Genomic DNA, 14,834 nt, shown 5'->3' with positions numbered 1-14,834 from the left:
CACCCAGGCATCCCCTACCTGGGCTGGATCTTGAAGAAGGAACCATACCAACACATCCCCATAATTGATTTTTTAGAAAGCTTTGGTATCAACACATTTTTTTTCCTGGCAATTTGGTCAGATAGTATTTTTAAGGTAAGTTTCATTTATCTTCACAGATACATCTAATGATGCCCTCTCTTCTAAGTTGTATGGAAACAGCATTAAGAGTGTTGAGGTAGAAGAACAACCCATTGTAGTTTGATGGGGCAACACTACCCTATCCCATTGTCCAGTTTTATGGATATTGATGCCCTACTTCACCCTTAGAGTATATTGACTTAAACAATAAAGTGTATAGTCACCCTATTAAAGACTGACCAAAAGAGCCTTTATGGTTTCTTCCGCATGACTAAACTTGAAATAGGTACTTCCTGCCTCTATCTACACCCCTGATCTCCCTCTTCCCATCCTACCCTTCTAGAATCCTGATGGCCTAATTTCAGGAGACCTTCCCCTCCCTGTCCTCAGAACATTAACTTTAGAAAACTTGTAATTATAAACTCTTTCTCTGCCCCTTTGAGATGTAAATCTTTTTAAAATCCTCTTGCCAGTTCTATAGCACAAAAACATCATTCTCAGGACCTGGGAGACATCCCTGTGAAACATAACCATCAAGGAAATTCCCAGTCTCTGTGGGTGGCACCCACCACCTAACTTTGGTGTGTGCCTTGTTCCAAGTTGTAAACTGCCTCCTGTCATGAAGATAAAATAAGGTTTACTTTTCTGTTGGATAAAGCCAATCAGCAAACAGAAATGGCCTAAGATCTCCTCAGCCTCACCCCAGCTCTTAAAAACTCTCCAGTCTTCTGATCCAGTAGAGTTCAGTTCTGGTCTCTCCCCCTTATTGCAATAGTCTTAAGTAAAGTCTTTCTTGCAGTTCAACTTCATCCAATACATTTTTTTTTTTTTAAACAAGACAGTGTCTACTGGATGTGGAGGCAAAAATCAAAGAAATATCCTTGACATCTTCTCTGACAATAGACTCATATATTCAACTGTCAACTGAACATCTCCATGTGGATATCTGAGAGACTTTTGAAACTTCACATGTTGAACATCTAGCTCTTAAAGTTCACCAACACACCTCCCGACCACCATCACCACCATCATACACACAGAAATAGCTCCTTCTGGCTATTCCAGTAAATGGGAGCTTTATTGTTTTGTTTGCTTAGGCAACAATCCTAGAACTCATCCTAAACTCCTTTCTTTTCTCTCGTATCTGTTCCATTGACAAAACCAAATGACTTTAAATACAAAATATATTCAAAAAATACAAAGTGTATTCAAGATTCATTTCTCACCACTTAACCATTTACCACCCAGTTCAAGCCACCATTGGATTATTTTTAAAACATTGCTAAATTTATTCTTTGCCCATAATCTTGATACCCCTCCCTTTACCACTCCCTAGAAAAACAATTCTTGACCAACAACAGAGCTATCATTTTAAAAAGGGTCTCCTGTTCAAAATTTGTTTTGGCTTTCCAATATCAATCAGATTAAAGGCCAGAGACCTAATGCCTTTATAGTGGAGTTTAATGATACAACCTGAGCGTTAGTCCAAATCAAAGTTACAGCTAAAGACCTTTGTTAATATCCCAGAAAGACTTAAAGAGGTTCTTGGTTTCCTCCATGGGAGTTAGTAACCAGCCTTTAGGGGCCTGGAAGATGATTTTTTGCCACACAATATTTATGAGCTGACACATCTGACAGTTCATTTTCTGTACAGTGTTTTAATCCTCAGTTTGGTTTTGCACACAAGATCACACTATTTTTTGTATGTGTGAGCATACAGACAAAGTCACAGTCTAACTGGTTCTCTACACAAAGTGTTTTCTCATATTTATATTGTCAACTGACAGACTTCTCAGGCCTCCACCATGGCTTGTTGGATTAAAATGGGAAAGTTACATCAAACAATAAACCCATTTTAGGTCATCCTCCCAAATCCTCTTTCCCCACCCACCTCAACTGCATCATTCATCTTTAGAATAAAGACTTTTAAGCTGCAAAGTGCTGGAACTGAAGCTTTGTGACTAACCATTGCAAATAAAGGATGGCAAGAGGCCTCTAATGTTTTGCATGTAACTTGACCTTACATAAAAGGCCTAACAGCAATTATAGGAAAAGACAGCAGGCAAAGATTGTTCCGTTTCTTTGCCTGGTACATCTTGGACTCTTCAAACATCCTGCAATAATTGCCCAGAGGAAATAGCTCTTGTGAGTTTTAAGTAGTTGGCTCAAGGGTTAAATGTATTTTTGAACACCTATAGTTGATATGAAACAATTTGTAAAATTCGTTAAAAGCTTTTGGAACTTGTTGCTAATAGGTATTGGTTAAATGTGAATGTGCCTACCATGCATGTATCCATTTTTCTTTTCAATGAAAGAAAAGCTAAAATATTCTGAATAAAATTAATAGTGAAAAGCCAGTGTTTTTGAAGCAGGTAGTTGCAGTCTGTTTGTGAGCTAGGTCTACCCCTGCTTTCCACAAATCTGAATAGAAGTGTGGTGAAGTGGTGGGATGCCAATTCAGGAGCTTCTTTGCAAGAGTGATTGAGTTGCTTCTTGAGAGACAACTGACTATAGAGCCCTATAGAGAGACAAGCAAGGCAAGCATGCTCCTTATAAAACTATCTTGAAACAGTACCTATGTGAAGGGAGGAACAAGTCTGAGAACAGCATGCTGTCTAGCACTCATTTACCTCCCCAGTATATGAGCTTATGGTGCTGGTGTGGGAGAAGGGAGGATGCTGGATAAAGCGTTGAGGCTCATACTCCAAATAACTAGCATCACTAGGCTAAGTATTCTCCCTCTTGGACATAGACTGGCTTGGCATCATCTTCAGCTTTCCTTTTCTGCTTTCTGGTGTAGACTAACTCTCTTCTGGTTGGAACATTTATTATTCATGCAATCAGATTGTTAACCAGCCTCGATGGACCAAATATGTAAGCAAGATTGCATTAATATTAGTTCTCTAAATGCATGGTGCAGAAGCCCATTATCTGACAACAGGCCCTCAAACTCCTGCTCCTTCTTACCCATCTGTAAGCACCTGGACTTTATTGCAAACTGTTTTCTGTTGGAATTCTCAGGATGGCTTCTCAAGTGCTCTGGATGATGTCTTGTGAGCTCATTCTTTTGATCAGATGGCCTCACCAAGGCTCTGCGTCACAGTCTCTGTTGTCAGTGTCTATTTTCAAAGGACTGCCCCCTGCCAAGGACTCAGTGCTTTCATATTCCCGAGCAATATTGGCTTCAGTGTAGAATTGGACACATTATCTTTCTCTCTAAGTATTCTCTGCATTGTGTCACGTGGCCTTAGAGTTGATGCTTGCATCTCTAATCATAGAGAGTACTTTACGATAATAGCTTTTTGTGGCTTCTGGATCTGCACTTCTATCTCAGACTTCAAAGATTTAGTCTCTCAGATCAGTGGGACAAGGCAGAAACTATTATAATGCTATTCTCCATTAATACTTATTAATATAATAATGATAACCTGCTGAGTACGTAGTGATTGCCAGGTACTCGTCTAAGCACCTGGCATATATCAGGCTTTATTACTGATAATTCTTCAAGCAATGCTATAGGTGTGGCGGTATTTTATCCATTTCACTGATAAGGATCCTGAGTCTCGGAGGAATTCAGAAAAGTCCAGTATGAGAGACTGAAACCTAGCTCTATCTGACTCCAAATCCATGACAGTGTGCTGTGATTTTTCTACCACCTCTTTCCGTCACCTGTTCTCCTAGGGATTGTACATATATTCCTCTTCTCTCTCTCCTAAACAGAATCCATCTGTAATCTGCATATCAGCTCATTAAAAATAAAGTGGAAATAAGGAGAAAAGAAAAGAAAGCAAGGTCAAAAGATACTCAAAGATAGTCAAACTCGAATTTCAGTTTGGAATTCAGGGCATTCTGCTACATTTAGAAAGAAGAGTATTTTCAATCTACTTAGATCAAACAGTGTAAGTTTATGATCTTTTTTTGGTGTCATTCAGACATAGCAGACTTAACAAAGCTCTCAATTAATGGATTTATACCTTTATTCAGTAGTTCATTATTAGGCACCTAAAATACGGTTCAACACTATGCTAGGTCTTCGGAATTCAACAATAAAAAAAAATGTTTTGGTATTTACCTACATGCACTTGATAGTCTAGTAGGGGCAACTAGCATTTAGCAAAAATTATACAAGTATTTTACGAATAGAATTGTGTTAAGTGCTAAAAAAGAAAAACCTGAAAAGCATATAAGGCGTAAGATAGAATCCTGACCTGAAAGCATATAAGGCGTAAGATAGAATCCTGCCTGGGTTGAACTTTCAAAGGGAAACTTTGGGTAGATATAGTTTATAGCTAGCTTTTTGATCTTGTTTTTTTTTTTCAGACTTCTATTTTGCCATAGCTGATAAAGGTTAATTATTATGATAATTGACATTATAACAATGACAGCATATGCGGAGCCCCTGGCATCTTCCTTGGCACATACTCAACAAACAAAGTTCTCTTCTTTTGTGATATCTCTGCCATGTACACACTTCCTGTCTCACTTCATGAATCATCAATTTAACTGCATCTAAAATAACATGGTTTGATAATGAGAAATGATTTTTTTCTCTTTTGACTGTCTCATTCTTTCTTTTTTATCTCTCTTTTTTCATTTAAATCTTTTAAAAAATATCTTCTTTGACACGCGCTATGGCACCAGCACTGAATGTGTGAAATACAGGTCATAGGCATGAACGACTGTTTCTAATATTCACACATACAACCTCTTTTTCTTGTATTCCAGTCTATCTCTGCTATTTATTTTGACTTTTGTATTATCTTGGATATTCCCAAATAGTTCACTCTGTTGGTTTCACAAGTTACTTTTATATCTTGAATGTTCTCACAGTAATGATCTATTTAGGTAAACATTCCTAAGATAAAAAGTCTTGCACTGTTCATAATATTCAGGTTTTGTTTTTCAACTAGTTAAGAATAAAAGGGTTGTGAGAGTATCCATTTCAGTTGATAGAAATATACTTCTGCCCAGTTAAAACAGCTTTTAAATGTTGCTAAGCAATTATTCCATCCCAAATGGATGGACTGGTCCCCATCTGACTACAGTTTGCAAAGCTGCCAAACTCCTAAGGATCATCCCCTTGAGCATGCATTATAATGTCTACCATATCCTTTGACAAGTTGTTGTTAATATAAATTACAGAATTGTCCTGGGTTATGTCATCCCACCCAAATTTTTAGCCAAGACAGGGAGAGGTATTTACAACATATATGCATTCAATTGATTTTTGTTGAAATAAAGGAGAAAATGAAAAAAAAAAAAAAGCATGACAAGTTACTGTTTTCAGATATTTGAAAGGCAGATTGAATGTATTATGTCTAATCCCATGGGGGAGACCTAGGTAAAGAGAGACAAATCCTGAGACCAATAAGCAAGGGGTACAGAAAAGTACACTGTGATACCACACAAAGAAAGCCTTTGTAGTCATTAGAATTGTTGAACAAAAATGAGTTGTAAATTATATGGTTATAATCTCCTAAATTCTAAGATCACCAGATTGATAGCTCTGAAGGTTTCTGTACATGAGGATTTTTCACTGACTGGGGATTCAGTTCAATATCTCTACTGTCCTTACCTCCTCTCAATTGCGATGGCTCTAATGCAACTTTTTAAAAAATTTAATTACAGTCAGGGTATGTGTGTGGGGAGAGCATTTATCAGAGTAAGAAGTCTTAAACAATATATCAAATAAACTTTAATCAAGTAAAAAGAATTCTCCAGAGTTAATTCATACAAAGAATAGTTAATAATGCACTGCTTTCTCAAAAGTTTGTGAGTTTTTTACCTTATTTTTATTTTTATCTCAGCACAACTTAAAACAGAAGGGACTTTGAACTCTACAGCCAAAAAAAAAAAAAAATCATGATTTGTTTTTTTGTTTTTTTGTTTTGTTTTGTATTTGTTGTTGTTTTTGCCCATAGTGGGCAGGGAATACTAAACAGTAAAGAAGAGGGGATCCCTGGGTGGCTCAGCTATTTAGTGCCTGCCTTTGGCCCAGGGAGTGACCCTAGAGTCTCAGGATCGAGTCCCACATCGGGCTCCCTGCATGGAGCCTGCTTCTCCTTCTGCCTGTGTCTCTGCCTCTCTCTCTCTGTGTGTGTCTCTCATGAATAAATAAATAAAATCTTAAAAAAAAAAAACAAAAAACAGTAAAGAGGAGATGTGTTTGAGCATTTCTGTCAAACCCACATCAAAAATGGAGGGATAGTTTCAGTGTTTCTACACGTGTCCCAAACATACAGGTCCCCTTTTCACTATGGCAGTTGCATTTACAATTTCGAAACAATACAATGATATTTTTTTCCCAATTCATTTCATCAACAGGATAGTAAAGATGAAAGAGACCCAAGAGACTATCTAATCCCACCCCCTCTGTTCTGTGAGGAAATATGCTCACAAAAGTGAAGCACGATAAGAAGATAGAGTAAACATAGCATACATCCTAATTAGTGGTGCTATCTCACTGTATGACTCCCTTTACTGAGACCTTTGGGGCCTTGTTAACTTCATTCTAGGGTCCTGTATGGCTTGGATACCTACTTAGCTAATCTAGTCAAGCATTAGCCCAAGTCAGATTGAGTCAGTATTGATGCTGAGAGTTCTGGAATCCTTGGTCATAATTTATTGTGTCTTAGCAAACCTTTGTTGAGTATTTATTATGTCTCAGACTCTCTACATAAAGTCCCAAGATACAGCTATAAAAGACATAAAATCTCCATACTCGAGGAAGTCCCATTTAGAGGAGAAGACAACCATAATAGACTCAAAAAGCAGTAAGTGCTCCAATATAGCAACACAAGATGGGCAGATGAAATGAGATTTTAGAACTGACTCAGGTACCCAAAGAACAGGGTACCTGTTTTGTTTTATTTACTGCAAATCTCTAGCGCTTAGACTACCACATAGCACAATTCTAGAAAGAAGGACTTACAAGGGCACAAAGTCATGAGTCAGGAGAGAACAAGTTGGGTTCAATATGACTACAATTCAGTGCGTACATAAAACTTGGTGAAAAATAATGCTGAGGTTGACACAGGAACAAGATCATAAAGAGTGGAGTGGCCACACCAAGGATTTATGTTCCTCCTTGGAGCCAATGAGAAGAATTTAGATGGGGCAACAATCACTTTGATGCCTGTGTAGAAGGAGGGAGGACACATGTATGGAGAGATGGAGGGAGAGCATTGAGCAAGTCACTGGAGAAAAGGAGAACTGGATTTTGGCTAAACAGGCCAAGTTTTTTAAAAAAGGGGGAAGTAATGAACATGTTAATAAGGATCCCTTGCCATAATCTGTACGACAGGTCCTCATGTAGTTACTTTGTACTTAATATATCACTTATTTCTAATATCATGCTTGAATATGAATCTAAATTAACGTGCTACAAGAGTTCATTTTCTCCTTATTCAGAGTGCCTCTGTCAGGATAATGTTTAAGCCCCAGGAAGGGTATTCCTGAGAGAGCTTGTAGCATGTGATATGTCTCAGCGAGGAAAAGAACATTGTCCAGGGCTCTGGGAGAGCCAGAAGTTCACTTCAGTTTGAAGTGTGGCATGTGAGTCTGAGCTAGGTAGACAGAAGGTACACAGGTAGCAAGATCACAAAAAGCCTTCTGCACTAGGTTAAGAAGTTTAATATAATTCCAAAATGGTGTAAATATCCTGAAGAACTAAAGCACAAAGAGAGCATAATTCAGGAAATGCCAACAGTCAAAATATAATAACCTCTGGGCAGACATAGTAGCTCTACAAACTCTTATAAGAATACTCCACGAGAAATATTTTATATTCAGAAAATGGAGGGCAAACAGATAAATGACTCAATCATTTTAATCTGCTTTTTAGGTCTTTAATATGGCCTGTTTATTTGTTTCATTTTAATTTTGTTTTCTTCATCATGTTGAAGGTTAAGGCATTCTTCTCTTTTCCATGTCCACTTCCTTGGAGTGGTCTGGGAAAGGCAAGGATATGATTGTGGTTTGTTTGCCAAAAGCATTTTCGTATAGACTTGGAGATACCAATACTCAGAAAAAGGTGAAATGGATGAAGGGAATGTCATTACCACAAAGAAAGTTGAAACCAAAGACTCCTTGCTAGAACTGGATGGTTACCAGGGGCTCACAGAGTTAGTGGATAGTTTATGATGGCAACGAGTTAGTTTTAGATGGATGAATAAAGACAGGAGTGAACAGGTGAAGTGAGATTGGCTAATTCAGAAGTGAGAGATATTTGGATCAACAAAAAATTCTAAAGAGAAATTTTAAAAATACTTATAGGGGTCCAACTGGGATATGGCTAGAAGTTATGTGCAGGGCCCAGGGTAGTAGTATACTCATACATGTCATACTGAAGCTGCCTTCTGGCAAATTACAGTCTCAATTTATGTCTCTCTCTCTCTCTCTCTCTCTCTGTCTTTCTCTCTCTCTCTCTCTCTCTCTCTCTCTCACACACCATAGACATCAGAAAATTTTTGTTGTTACTGTACCCAGTCATGTTGTAAAAATAAAAGCATTCTCCTACTCACTTTTTATGTGCCAAGTTTTACATTACTTATATAATCTAATCCTCCCTCAAATCCTAGGAAATAGGTACAATTTCTGCATCCAGTCTAAGATCAAGAGCCTGCATCTCAGAGATGTTAAATAACATACAAGAGTAAATGATAAACCTTTTCAGAAAACCTATAATTACCATATGACTCTGCAATTCATTCCTAAGTATATACTCAAGAGAAATAAAACATGTCCAAACAAAACTTACAGCAAATGTTCATAGCAACATTATGTATAAAAGCCAAAAATTGGAAACAATCTAAAAGTGCATCAACTGGTGAATGGATAAACAAAATATGGTGCCTCCATAAAATGGAATATTACAGAAATAAAAAGGAATGAAGTTCTGATACATGCTACAAGATGGTAAACCTTGAAACCATTACTGTATGTGCAAGAAGATTTCAAAAAGACTTCATATTCATGATTACTTTTATGTAAAATGCCATAAATAGACAAATCTGCAATAAGTGAAAGTAGATTAGTGGTTGCCTGGGGCTGGGACCCAGAAGTGGGAGAAAGGCTAATGACTCTTAATGGGTGCTTTTCTGGGATGCCATAAATATTTAAAATTAGATTGTGGTGATGATTGCACACAACTCTGTAAATATACCACCAAATAATGAACTGTATACTTCAAATGGGTTGATGTTATGATATATGAAGTTTATCTCAGTAGCTGGCATGCTAGGGCCAGGGCTTATATTTTAGTCTGACTATAGTACCTGAACTTGTAACTAATACACTGGACAGTTTTCTTCTACATATATAGGGGTGTTATCACCCCCCAGTTGGCATCTATGAAATACAGAAGACATGGTTTCCACAGATCCTCTTACCTCCTAGCTTTATAAATGGTAAAGTTTATGCAGTGCAAGCTATCAAATGAGCTCTCCTCTGCTTCAAAATTGACAAATGTCCTTTCTCTTTTCTAAGGAAAATTTCTCTGCTTAAATTTCTTGATTTTATTCTCTTCTCTGACCTTGTTCCATCGTTGACTCTTTTCTGGAAATTCTCTTTCTCTCTGTTGCTTATTCCCTGGCTACTGACATTTTCAGATAATCCTGATTAGAGAAGAAAAACAAGCACAGAACAAGAGGCATTCTGTGTCATTCCTTCCCTCCTCATACTGTCACCTTACCTCTTGTTTTATGGCTGCTAAACTTATAAGAGATTACTTGGTTTCATTTCTCCAAAATCCACTCAGGTCAAGTCTCCTGCCCTCAGAGTGGCTTTTATCTCTACTGCTTATCTGTTCTTTAAATTCATCTTCTAATTGCCTCCCACTGGCCAAATCCAGCAGACTTTCTAGCTCCCAAATCTAGAGGCAAAGCTGAGTCAGAAGGAGACAGAGTTAGGCTTTGGTTCAAAATCCAAATTCTGCCACTCTCTAAATCTAAATTTTTCTCTTTTAGTACAGCAAAAGGTATTGAAAATATTATGTCAGAAACCCTCATCAACCTAAAGAGTGTCAGACATATACTTAGTATATGTTAAAACAACCAAACACTTCTGGGTTGCCAGAAGTGAAGAGACAAATGTCAATTCATCTAATTTTTAAGCAGTATTGATTATGCCTTCGTTAGAAAATATATAAGGTGAAAGTAGGAATACTTCTTTGAGGAAAAATAAAACAGCTTTTATAGGTTTCGTTTATTTCAGCTTTTAATGTGGCATATATGAAAAGATCTTTAGGATGCTAAAGTGCAATCTAAATTAAATCCAGGCTATAATAATTATTTTCTATTTCATCTTGCAAGAAAATTCCACTGGTTATGTCACTTTCACTTAAGCAAGGCACACTTATTGTCTGTTATGGATGATATGCATAAATTCAAATATCCTTAGATGGAGAGAAAATTTTAGAGCTCTCACTATATTTTGCTAACAGTGCAAAGACAAAGCTTTTTAAAACTGGCTTTCACTAAAAATATTGCATGGAGTCATTAACAAAGGGGGAATAGTGACTTCTAAAACCCAATGGTTCAACAGAGGCTATTGATGATATCCTTAACGAGTACACATAAAATGTCAATACCAATCCTAATATCCCTATTTGCATTCTTTATTGGATTATAGATATCTTGCTGGGGGTTCAAAGGTGAAGACAAGTCCCTAGAAGTAATCACAGTAAATATCAGCTTCATTGGGCTCTATTGTAGGTATTAACTGGTTCCTTGGCCAATAATTTTAAAAATAATGAAAGAACTTCATATTCAATATAATTCTTTATATTCATTTTCAGTTAAGAGCCAGTAGTTGAAAGAATATAGCGCCCATACTCTTGATCCCCTGGGGTTACTTTGAAGAGGTAAGATTATCATTACTTGATTGTAACCTTGTAAGATTATCCTGGATTATCCAAGCAGACCTAATCTAATCACATGAGTCATTACAAGATTTTTCTCTGGCTGATAGCAGAAGTCAGAGATTTGAAGAACAGGGATTCAACATGCTTTAGTTTGCTTAAAAATGAATTAAAATTACTGAGTTCTTTCAATGACCTGACTGCATGTGTAAGCAGAGTCTTCCCCAGAGCTTCTAGATAAGAGGGCAGCTCAGCCAGCACTTTGATTTAGACCTTGTGAATCTCTGCACAGAGGATCCAACTGTGCTACCTTGTGCTTAAACTTCTAACCATCAAACTGTGAGTTAGTAAATGAATGTCCTTATAAGCCACTAAGTTTGTGGTAATTTGTGACAGCAGCAATAAAAAAGTTAACAGGAAGCCTTGCCAAATAATTTTATAATGATGTGATAAGCCTTGCTATGTTTGATACAGGGTACATTTCACATTAAAAATGACAGAATATAAGATTTTTAACTTGCAATCTGTCCATGAAAACATACATATGCAGGCTTACAGAAAGAACTGAAAGACACCATCCCTGGAATAACTATGTTCTGTGTTTTATATCCTTGGATATGACAGAAACAGTAATATGCCTTTTCTGAATATGTATCATGGTGTTATATGTATGCATAAAAGATAAAACCAAACTATTTTTGATTGGTGTATACTTTTGAATTCAATATCTCAACAGATAGTCTTTATGTTCCTCTTGAGGATGAATGAATTAAACTTGGTCTTCAAAGTGTTGGTTCTTACATGTAGTCAGAATAAAGTAGCTGGTGTGAAAATAACTCTTCTGCCTACAAGTGACAGGGAGAGAGTTTGAATAGTTTCAATGGTTTCTCAATGTGATAAGCCTGGGTTCTGTAACTGAGAAGCTCCTTTAAAGATCCTGTACAGCAGTTGAATATTAATGGCAATTTCAGTAGTGGTTTAAAGAGCCCCTCACCTTATTTTGGCTGTAGTTTGATTCTGCTTGTTAGAAAAATTGCAAGAGCCCCATCAAAGGAAACTATTAGCCACAATTTACACATCATGAAAACTCAATTATTTGTCAGGCAGAAAAGTAGACAGCAGTTCTGAAAATTATCACATATGTTGCTCCCTATTAATTATTTTTAGTCTCAGGATCCAGGCCGTAGACTTGAATGCAGATAATCAATTCTCAGGGACAATTTATTCCTTTTCCTTTTTTCTTGTCCCCCAAGCCCATGAGTGTACTACTTTAAATTTTTATTAATTCATTTATTCATTTACCTAGTAAACATTCATCTAGTATCTATTATGGACCAGGACCTCTGCTATATCAAGAGTAAAAGTTTGTAAAACTCCTGACCCCTACCTCAAAAAGTTCACTACATAGGAGGAAAGACATATTTAAATATTAATTGAAATATAATGTGGTCTATGTAAGAATTAGAAATAATTGTGTACCAAATAAAAGATTCCTAATACCATGTTGGGTCAGGAAAGTCCCCACGGAAGAAGAGATATCTGAGAATTTTGAAAGATAACTAGAAATAGATAAGGTGTCACAAATTTATGCCTGGAATATAAGGGAGTATTTGGAGGTGGGATGAACCTGTTAGCTCTAGTCAGACAAGGAACAGGCTCTATGTTCTATACATAATAGATTTCAGACTCTCTAGAAAGAGAAAATACACTAAAAGAAATAATCAGGGAGACATAATGATGAGATCTCTGTTTTAGAAAAATGTAACTGGGTACAGAGAAGTAACTGGATTTGGGATCCCTGGGTGGCGCAGCAGTTTGGCGCCTGCCTTTGGCCCAGGGCGCGATCCTGGAGACCCCGGATCGAATCCCACGTCGGTCTCCCGGTGCATGGAGCCTGCTTCTCCCTCTGCCTGTGTCTCTGCCTCTCTCTCTCTCTCTCTCTCTCTCTCTCTTTCTGTGACTATCATAAATAAATAAAAATTAAAAAAAAAAAAAGAAGTAACTGGATTTAAGATACAGGTAATTGAATACTTCATTTTTAGCATTACATTTATAAGAAATTTCCAGAAAAAGTAAATCTACAAACAGAGATAGATGATTAATGGTTGCTTGGGATTTTATGATGGGATTGAGGATTGACTCCAATTCTATACAAGGTATATTTTTGAGGTAATCTAAACGTTCTAAACTGAATTGTGGTGGTGGTTGCATAACTATACATTTATAAAAAGTAATTGAAGTTTATACTTTCAGTAAACCTATTTTGTAATGTGTGGAATATCTTAATCAAGATGTTTAAAAAATGGCTGCTACTACCCTATACTTCTTCCTTAATTGGTCATTGGATATGGGCTATGGAAACAAGGTTGTTAACTTGGGCAGGGAAGATTTGCAGCCCATGAGATCCTTGAGTGTACTAAAACTGAAGCTATTTTAGGACAACTCCCAACAATTAGGGCAAAATATCTCTCCTTGAAGAAGGATCTGTGTGTTGTACCACCAGAGTTCTTTATAATGTCTTAGGGAATATTGAGAAGACACGCTTCACTATAATAGACATGCCTGGCTGATTTTGAGGAGTAAAAAGAGAGATATGTTTGGACAACTGATATATACAACATTTTAAAATCATACTTACTTAAACTCTAGTAATTCAGAGTTACGCATGATCAAAGAAAGTGGCATAATTAAATAGATACTTAAGGAAGCTATGTTCCCTCTTTAAAACAAATAATTTCTGCAGTTTCTACAAGCTCCAGAGTTTGATGATTCCTTGTTACAATCCATGAGAAAATCATGATTAAAATTTTAAAGTCAGAATTCTGAAGTTTGTCATACTTGGCTCTTTAAGGGTCCATCTTTTTGACTAGTTGAAATCATAGCTCTCATTAAAGAAATGTCTGGTAAATGCTCAGCCTTGATGACTTATCTCCTGAACCATCTTATTATACTCAACTTATATCTTGAACAACCCATTCTCACTTGGAAATTTCTGTTTCCTTAAAAGCTCTTTTTTGAAAAAGTAAATTTTGCATTTCTGTCTCCATCAATGATCAATATTGCTACTGATGAGCCTCATCTGCAAGTTAACTTATTGAGCATCTTTTTTTTTTTTTTTTTTTTGTATTTCATTTCATTTCAGCCTTTCAGTTAATGGCCCTTAAAGCATTGAAAATCTATTCTCTGCCCTGGAGACATCCAACCTAAAGCTAATACATTCTTAGTGATTTCTTCTTCATCATTCTCCAAATCCTTTATGTCCACTAAAAAAAAAAAATTCTGTGTAGGTATGTACAAATTTTAATTCTCAAAGTTCTCTCCTTCTAATTTAATAATCCTAAATTGTACATGTAAATAGCTGGATTTGAATTTAGATCTAACTTCCACATTGATTACCATTTTCCTAAATGGATAATTTAACTTAGGGTCTTGTTATCACTTCACACTCAACAGTGATTAATTGAATGCCCTTCCTTGATGCATATTTACCATTTATATTTTATAAATCTAGTAAATTTTTCCATGAGATATAAAATAACCGAATTTTGATATCAAAATGGTAATCAATGTGGAATTGAAGTCTTATACACTAAACTAGGGTCAAATAAGAGAGAGTAGACATTCAAGTACAACTCCAAGGGGAAACCCATGTGTAGAAGAAGAAAACAGGAGAAGAAAAGAAAGAAATTATGTAGATGAAGGACACAGAGACACATACAGAAAATAGAAAAAATAGAACAGCTTGGAGGCAAGGTAGAATGACTTTTAAGAGGGATAGGAAAGGGTAGTTATCTACAGACCTATTTGCTGCTCATTTCAGAGAGAATGAAGACTGGGGATACACATCAGAGAGGCA

General features: G+C 36.5%; 2 long non-coding RNA genes across 12 annotated transcripts in view; one reads left to right on the top strand and one right to left on the bottom strand.

The window, feature by feature from the left end:
* LOC112655343 (uncharacterized) overlaps positions 1–14,834 on the bottom strand; it is a 211,118-nt gene that overhangs the window by 193,290 nt on the left and 2,994 nt on the right. The window lies entirely within an intron of this gene.
* Positions 6,760–14,834, top strand: part of LOC112655342 (uncharacterized) — a 57,945-nt gene continuing 49,870 nt past the window's right edge. For 5 of the 10 annotated variants that reach the window (XR_007412923.1, XR_003133630.2, XR_007412926.1 and 2 more), the window contains exons 1-3: positions 6,760–6,893; positions 10,916–10,981; positions 14,121–14,265. This is a non-coding gene — a long non-coding RNA (uncharacterized LOC112655342). The remainder of the gene's footprint in view (positions 6,894–10,915; positions 10,982–14,120; positions 14,266–14,834) is intronic. The other 5 variants (XR_007412929.1, XR_007412924.1, XR_007412927.1 and 2 more) reach the window with 3 other exon arrangements.

The sequence above is a fragment of the Canis lupus genome, chromosome 9 (assembly GCF_003254725.2).
Source record: "Canis lupus dingo isolate Sandy chromosome 9, ASM325472v2, whole genome shotgun sequence".
NCBI lineage: Eukaryota > Metazoa > Chordata > Mammalia > Carnivora > Canidae > Canis > Canis lupus.
The sequence above is the reverse complement of the archived record's forward strand: the minus strand, read 5'-3'. Positions and strand labels throughout refer to the sequence as shown.